Consider the following 8,306-nt stretch of genomic DNA (forward strand, 5'->3'; position numbering starts at 1 on the left):
AACTTATATCTCAATGTGTGACAGATGGTATTTAGAAGCATAGCACATGCTCTTAGAGGTATCAGAGTTTAACAATCTCCACATTTAGGGAAGATGTATATAATTAATTATTCCCTTCATTCTAAATGGTGGATCAGCAACAAGAGGGCAACCAGGCCACACCAAACGTGAACAAAGGCTGCACTTCCACACAATTCCTGCACTCCACTCCTTTTTCTTTTCTTTTCTTTTTCTTTTTCTTTTTTTTTGGTTGCAGTCTCACTCTGTTGCCCAGGTTGAAGTGCAATGGCAAACTCACAGCCACCCCAGCGTCAACTTGCTAGGCTCCAGCGATCCTTCCACCTCAGCCTTCCAAGTAGCCAAAACTATAGGCGCACACTACCATGCCCGGCTAATTTTTTATTTATTGTAGAGACGAGGTCTCGCCAAGTTGCCTGGGCTGGTCTCAAACCTGTGGGCTCAGACAATTCACTCGCCTCGGCCTCCCAAAGTACTGGTATTACAAGCTGAGCCACTGAGCCCGGCCTCTTTTTCCCACGTAAGAAATCATACTGAAGCTGGGCTCGGTGGGTCAGCCTGTAATCCCGCGACTTTGGGAGGCTGAGGTGAGTGGATTGCCTGAGCCCGCGGGTTCGAGACCTAGCTGGGCAGGCGAGACCTCATCTCTACAATAAATCAAAAAAAATTAGCCAGGAGTGGTAGCGCGCACCTGTAATTCCAGCTACTTGGAAGGCTGAGGCAGAAGGATTGCCGGAGCCTAGCAGTTCGAGGCTGCTGTGGCCGGGAGCAGCCGCTGCACTCCAGTCTGGGCGACAGAGTGAGACTCCAACTCAAAAAAAAAAAAAAAAAATCTATAGATCCCCTTGGGTAGGGTGGGCACCTTAACAATGTTGATTCTTCCAATCCATGAGCATGGGATATTTCCCATTTGTTTATATCATCTTTGATTTCTTTGGGCAGTGTTTTGCAGTTTTTGTTGAAAAGGTCTTTCACATCTCTGGTTAGGAAGATGCCAAAGTATTTCATTTTTGTGTGTGTGGCTATTGTGAATGGGATTGTGCTTTTTATTTGGGTTTCTGTTTGTTTATTGCTGCATATAGAAATACAACTCTCTTTTGCACATTTATTTTATACCTTGGAACTTTGCCAAAGTCCTTTATCAATACAAGCTGGTTTTTGACAGATTCTCTTTGGTTTTCATATAATCACGTCATCTGCAAAGAGGGATAACTGATTTCCTCTTTTCCTATTTGGATACCCCTGATCTCCTTCCCTTCTCTGATTGCTTTAGGACTTCCAAAATTATGTTGAAAAGAAGTGGTGAGGTTGGACATGCTTATCTTGTTCCAGTTTTCAGGGGAAATGGTTCCAATTTCTGTCTGTTTAGCAGTATGCTGGCTGTGGGTTTCTCATAGATGGCTCTTACTATTTTGAGATATGTTCCATCTATGCCTTAATGTTTGAGGGTTTTTATCAAGAAGGGGTGCTGGATTTTATCAAAAGCTTTTTCCTCATCTAATGATATAATCATGTAGATTTATTTTCTTATTTGAAAGTGTATTCTTATGCACTGGGGTAAAATTGGAAAATGAATCTTTTCTCAAACATCAATTCTGATTGCTTGTTAATAGCTGATTTCCCCATGCTCAGTGGAAAAATGTAATTGGTTGGCGATGTCTTCCTTATATACTAGAAGATCATTACTGCTCTAAATATGTGTTTGATAAGACTTCACCAGTGGAAGAATGGGCACTACTACTTAATATTGATGTAAGGGACGTATACATTTGGCTCACTTCCTACCTGTACTTGCAGTTTAATGTCCTATCTGTACTTGCAATTTAATATGTTACACTAGAAGGGTTGTCTGGAGATACTAAAATGTTTCTTAATTTCACTTCAGTAATACTTATCATGAAGACAAGGCTCACTGGCACAAAGATTTTTACAAAATAGCCACATAATACCCAAGTTACTGAGAGGTCAGGCTGCTCCTCCAAGGTTATAATATCATCCATTTGCTGTGCTTTTTCAGAAAACGGTCCTGTCAATTGCCCTTCAGATTGAACAAATGCCTATACACTCTCTGGAGATTCAAGATGCTCCTCAGGGCACAAGAAGTATGTTTTCCAGAAGCTCCTTCAGAAAACATTTCAAATAGTGCTTCTATATGCACTTTTTTTTATTTTTAGGTAATTTTATACAAAAATCAGTGTTTCCTTTGGATATTTGTTTTCTAGATGATAGGTGAAGAAAAAGGGTTAGAGTGTGAGGTAGAAGGGATATGCTGCTACATTTGGGACCAAGTTAGAGTATTACAGAAAAACATTATTTAGTATATGAATAGACCATGTGTCTCTTTAGAAAAACTACACACAAATATTCATTCCTTAAGACAATGTTTACCTGCTGTCCCTTGGATGACTTCAGCTTAATTTCACACTTAATGGCTTTAAGGATTAGAGTGCTTAATTACAGCAGTTATTGCTGATTGCTTTGGAATTAAAAAATGAATATCTAATACAAAGTCATTAATATCATACTTGGTGGAGTAGTGTTATTATTCATAATAATGTAGACTCTTGGGCCCTTGTCTGATTTTTTAGTATGATAAAATGAAGTATTTATCACTTCAAATAAACAATTTGTTGCATCATAAAGATATTAACACACTCAACAAATATTGGAGAAGTGACGGTTCTATGCCAAGGACTGCAGTAAGTGAAGGAGTGACCATAGTGAATAAGACAAGCTATCTTAGGAAGGTCACAGTCTGGTCGAGAGCACAGATATAGACACTGCACTAACACAACATCATAATCAATATGATACTAAGGGATCACAACCTGCAAGTTAGAGAAACATTTAGAGGGGGAGGCAGCTGAACTGAAGCTAGTAGTTTTCCAGGCAAAGACAAGGTCATTCCAGGCAAAGAAATAAAGGCAAACCAGCATGAAAGAGCATGACGTATCTGGAGACAAAAACTTAAAATTCTGGGTGGCTAGGACACTGAATTCATGTTAAGGAGACAGAGAGATAAGATTGCAAAGCAAACTGTGTTCAGCTTGTGAAGGGCATTAAATGTCATGTTAAGGAGTTGAGACCTTGTCCTTTTGCAGTGGAAGGCCAAGGAAGGGTTTTCAAGCTGTATACTATTATAATCAGATTTGTATTTCATAAATGGAGTGCTGGCAGCCACATGGAGGAAAAATTGGTAGGGGGAGTCTAGAGTCAGGGAAACCAGCTAAGACTATTTTAGAAGATCAAGAAAGAGATGATTTTTCTTAAACATGTTTCTCCAAGATAATTTGATACCCACTGGCCCATAAAGGCAAGATGCTTTGACACTTCCGGTTTCTTCCCATTCTGCATCCACATATATCTAGTTCTCTTTAGGTCTTTGTCCTTTGGTTTCAGATGCTGCCCCTTTTTGTCTGTTCTTTCTGACTGCTAAGCTCAGGTCCCCCATCATCCAATTTCTTATTCCTTCTTGTCTCTTAATGGTTGTGCTCAGAGATCAAATACCTAGTAAATACATGATATCTGATTCTGTGAGGCTAGACTTCACCTGAACTCAGCAGCTGAGCTGGGAGCTAATAGCCCATTCATCCCTGCTATTCCTCTATGTTAGAAGACAGAAGATCTGAATATTGACTAGCTACTAAATTTGTCCTATTTGAACTTGCCCTAGCCCTTTAGACTCAGATACTTCACCCACGTAACATACCATAGACTAGACAAACTCTCACAAGAAACCATAGATGAAGAATTGGCTTCTGTATTGCATCTTACTGACCCAGATTGGGTGGACAATGCTGACGAAAATGACTCACCGGACAATGAGAAACTTATCCAAAAGAATCTAGATAGATGCTACGGTTAGCCCTGCCACTTGGGAAAACTCTCCTAGATTATAGGTTAAAACCAGGTGAAAATTAAAGAGATGTTACCATAAAAAAGGAGAAGCAAAGATCTTGGATTGAGATAAATTACTTTAAAAAAAAATAGTGCCACTCAAAGAGTCGGGGTTGTCAGGCAAAGAATACAAACCTCAGGGTCCCAAGAGAGAGCACTGTGGTTGTCCTGATGATTCAAGAGAACTCCGAAGCTGAAATAGATGATGTCTCCCATGGTGATCTCATCCTCTAATATAAAGTATACAAATGTATCATTTGAATCACACTGAAACTTGAATACAAAGACATGTTTATTGACACAGAACCATTCTCTCCCTCAATGCCACTTAATCCTCCCCCTCTCTTTCCAGCCTAAACAGCATTAAGAGAAAGTATGGTTAGGGGTATGGCTGAGGTTCCTTTGACTCTCATAGCTAGATACACCTGTTTCAATATGCTAGGGAGTTTCAGAGAGGAAAAGGACTCAAACTTTCATAGTTCTGTTGGATACAGTGCCCAATTTACCATCTTGCCAGTTCCAGAAAGGGTGAGAACACAGTGATTCTACTAATAAAAATTGTGCAGGACCCATAGTGGAGAAAGAAAGCTAATGTGACTTTGTGGGTGGGACTCTTTGGACCAATTTATTGTACTGCTGTTCCTACTTTTATAGTTGAATCTATAGTAGAAATTGATGTGGTATGTGCTGGTACTTCTCTGTTCCACAAGTGACAAAAGGAGTTCTACTACATGGGAAGCTTTTCATGTAGATAAACGCTAGCATAATTTGTAAATTGCTAACAAGCATCTCTCTAGACCATTCCAAGTAGGGCCCAACAACCGTAATGGCTTCTTCAAGCTACAAGTCTCTGTGATTGATGATTTTGCCTATTGGAATCTCTGACAAAGGGAGCTTTTACCTAAAAGCCTCCACTGGAAGCACATCTGTGGTTCTGGATTTATAAGTTTCCTAACATGGCTACTAGGTACATCCTTTTTGGAAGTACCTATTATCTTTCTTCTGGGTTCTTGTTGACACTGAACACTTGACCCATGAAGGCCTTATATAGCTCTCCAGCTTGATAATTTCATTTTGAGGTGAGTCAGCTTGAACTCAACAACTAATAAAATGTGAAGGACACAATAAGTCTCACTTGACAAATGGAAATGGTATATTAAAGAATATTGCCAGCATTGCCCAAGCAGAATCTTGGCTCTACACAAAGAAATAGCAGTTAAGCTTCTGTGGGAAATTCTATTCCACACTATGCCATCTAAAGCGAAGCTATTAGCTCAATAGGATCCTCAGTTCACAGAAGTTTCCTTAAATAACTGGACCTGGACCTGGTTCATGGATGGCTCAATTCACCTGAAACCCAGTGGTGTCCCCTGGGTTGCTGTGGTACTTTGACCACAGTGCCACCAATGCAAATCTAAAAGTAGACGTGTTTGCTAACTTCAATAGGAAGAACTCAAGGCCATTCTTACGACTTTGGTCTAGCTAACTGGTCAGCTCCTCTTTGGGGCTGTGAACAGTGGAAATAAATTATGACTGCTGATTCAACCATCTGGGTCACTCATACAGAGGCCTACAGTAAGATCTTGTTCTTTTTTGAGGCCAACTAGAATCAAGCTTCTGATTGAGCCTCTGCTATTCAGATTGTCATCATTTCTGTCTAGTTCTATGATCTTACCAGACATGGCAACACATCCACCATCATAAACTCTAGAGCCCTAAATAGTTTGGGAGGTCATGTTGGCAGTAGTATAACCTGTCCCTGACTTATATCATTCCTACTTGATAGGCCCCAGTGATTACAAACAGCAGTTACATCCCCAGGACTGCACTTCTTATGCAGAATCCAGGCATTAATTTTCTTCTCTCTTTAAAAAATAGTCTTCTGTAATCTAGAGGTGGTCATAAAAGACCTGAAAGTGTTTAAAGAAACACTTTCTATACATTATGTAGCTCTCAGATAACTGTGAAGATCTATCCAAAATGAGGTTACTTTTAGTTACTCAGGAAAAATCCTTAGAGGGATCACTGACTTGTTATTTATGTGCACCTTCAGGACAGCTTTTTCTTCAAAGGGAATCCTTCCATTAGAAAAGGCAACACAAAATGTTTCCCTGCGTTTAGCTGAACTGATAAGTGGTAGTACTTTAGTGCTAAAAGGCATTTAGGTCAGTCTCAACTCACTAGCCAAGTTGTTATGGATGACAGGATTTTCCTAGACTTTCTCCTTGCAGGCCAAGGTAGAATCTGTCCAATCACTAATATATCCCACTGACACTCTGGCTACTGCTATTGGCATGAGTTAGGAAGTCTTTGATCCTAATTGAAGAGTCTCTTGTCTTCTGTCAGCATCGGTGAAGCTACCTTGTAAAATTACAAGTAAGATAAAACTTCAGAGGCTTCACAGTTCTTAACAGCTTCTACCTGGCAATTGAGCATATTTATTATCAAACATTATGACTTTCTTTAATTCTGTCATTGATTTCTCTGATCCTTTCAAAAGTAGAACCATGCATTCTGTAGTTGAAGAACCAAGACATGAAATTATCATTCTCGAATGAATAAGATTTTAAGTGCCAGAATCTATCAACATTAAGCCATAGAACAACGTAAGGAAATGGTAAATGTAGTAATATTTGGAAGCATATCCAAACTATGAAACTATCTTATAGTACCACAACGAATTTCCACTATTGCAGTCATCCCTTTTTATCTTTGTGTACTTTTAAAATTTATGCATATAATTAGCAGAATGAACTTGGAGAGATGTATAGTGAACTATCGTGAAAACTGAGTTGAAGAACCAGGTTTTTCAGGTGAAAACTGTTATGAGCCATGAAGCAAACTATAGAAATGATCCATGAAAGTATAGAAGAAAGTATCTTTTATGTTCCTAGGGTTCTAGTTGTTCAGAGTCCCCAAGGATAGAAATTTACTTCCCTAGGGGGTGAGATCTTAACTGTACTCAGTCACACTGTAGGAGCCGGGATAACTGTGGACTCTTCTTAGGGACTCAAGCTTCCAAAACCACCCATGTAGTCAAAGCTGGGGAAAAGCAAATTAAAATAATGCTTATTTTCATATTCATTAATAAATGCTATGTACTTGGAGATGATCACTCATAATATGACTTTTTTGTGTTTTATTCTGTTTTGGGGGGGTTTTGACAATTATTTTGTTATTTATATTTCCAAATGACTAAATTAAATTCATTTTTATTTTCTAGGTTACAAAAAAAGAACTGTGAAGCATCTGGAATTTTATCTTTCTTGTAATTTTACCGGGTAGCGTCATGGATGCTGACAGAAGACGTAAGACTCTTCAGTTAGGATCAAAGACTTTTTAACTCAAAGCAATAGCAGTAGCCAAGAGTATCCAAATTTGCACTAATTTTCTAAACTCTTGTCTAGTTTTGCCTCTCTGTAGAACCTTGGACAGATTATCTCCTATTGCTTTGTATTTCAGATTATTAATCTTTAAAATGTGAATTGAGGTGGGAGAAAATGAATTGGTTTTGCTAGATGATTTTTAGAGTTGTTATTTCCCCCAGTTCTTATTTTCAATGAATGGTAGAAATAATTTATAGCCAAGATGTCAGTTATGGATTTTTTTCTTTCCCTGTTTATTTTAGCAAGAGTTTCAGTCCCAGGAATAAAGATTTCCACAACTGTCTACTTGTCTTTGCACTTGTAAGCAAGATCTGTTTTAACCCTCCTTGAATTAGGGTTTATGTTCCAAGGAGGTGCCCCCTGTGAAATGAAATGTAAGAGAGGAACATTCCTTGCACAGAAGGTCTTTTTATTTGCTGCCTTCACCACACACAGCCATCTTTCCTTTGGCCAGCATATTATACAAACAGAAAAGTTAGTTGATTCTCTATTCAATACATAACACAAGTTTGCCAAAGTCAAGCTGCCCTTGCCAGGGCTAGCTGCAAGAGGAACACACCCATTCGCTTGGAGTATCATAGGATTTTTTCTGGGCATATTGCAGTAGCTATAAATAATAAAATGGTTAGTCTCATCTGTTCATTCATTCATCTATTAAAGTAAAGAGTTTAGACGTACTATAGCCAGCCAATGGTAATATCCATAGTATTAATAAGACCTTATACTTGCCCACACAGATCTCACAATCACTTGGGGGAAGCAGATCTGCCAACAAATAACTGTAAAACAGTCAGATACAAAGTGAAATTAAGAAAAGAGGGCTTCTCAAAGGAGGGATCCTTGAGCTGAGACTTGGGGGTTCATAGGTAAAACTAAGTAGACAAAGAATATGGACATTCAAGCAAAAGAAAGAGCATATAGAACAAGAGATGTGAACCAAGATATAGGGTCAGATCCTTGGGTAAGGCTGGAGCATAACTTTGAGGTTGTGAGTAATAGGAGGTG

Source organism: Carlito syrichta, unplaced genomic scaffold (genome assembly GCF_000164805.1).
Source record: "Carlito syrichta isolate Samal-C Ts95f unplaced genomic scaffold, Tarsius_syrichta-2.0.1 Scaffold305153, whole genome shotgun sequence".
Classification (NCBI taxonomy): domain Eukaryota; kingdom Metazoa; phylum Chordata; class Mammalia; order Primates; family Tarsiidae; genus Carlito; species Carlito syrichta.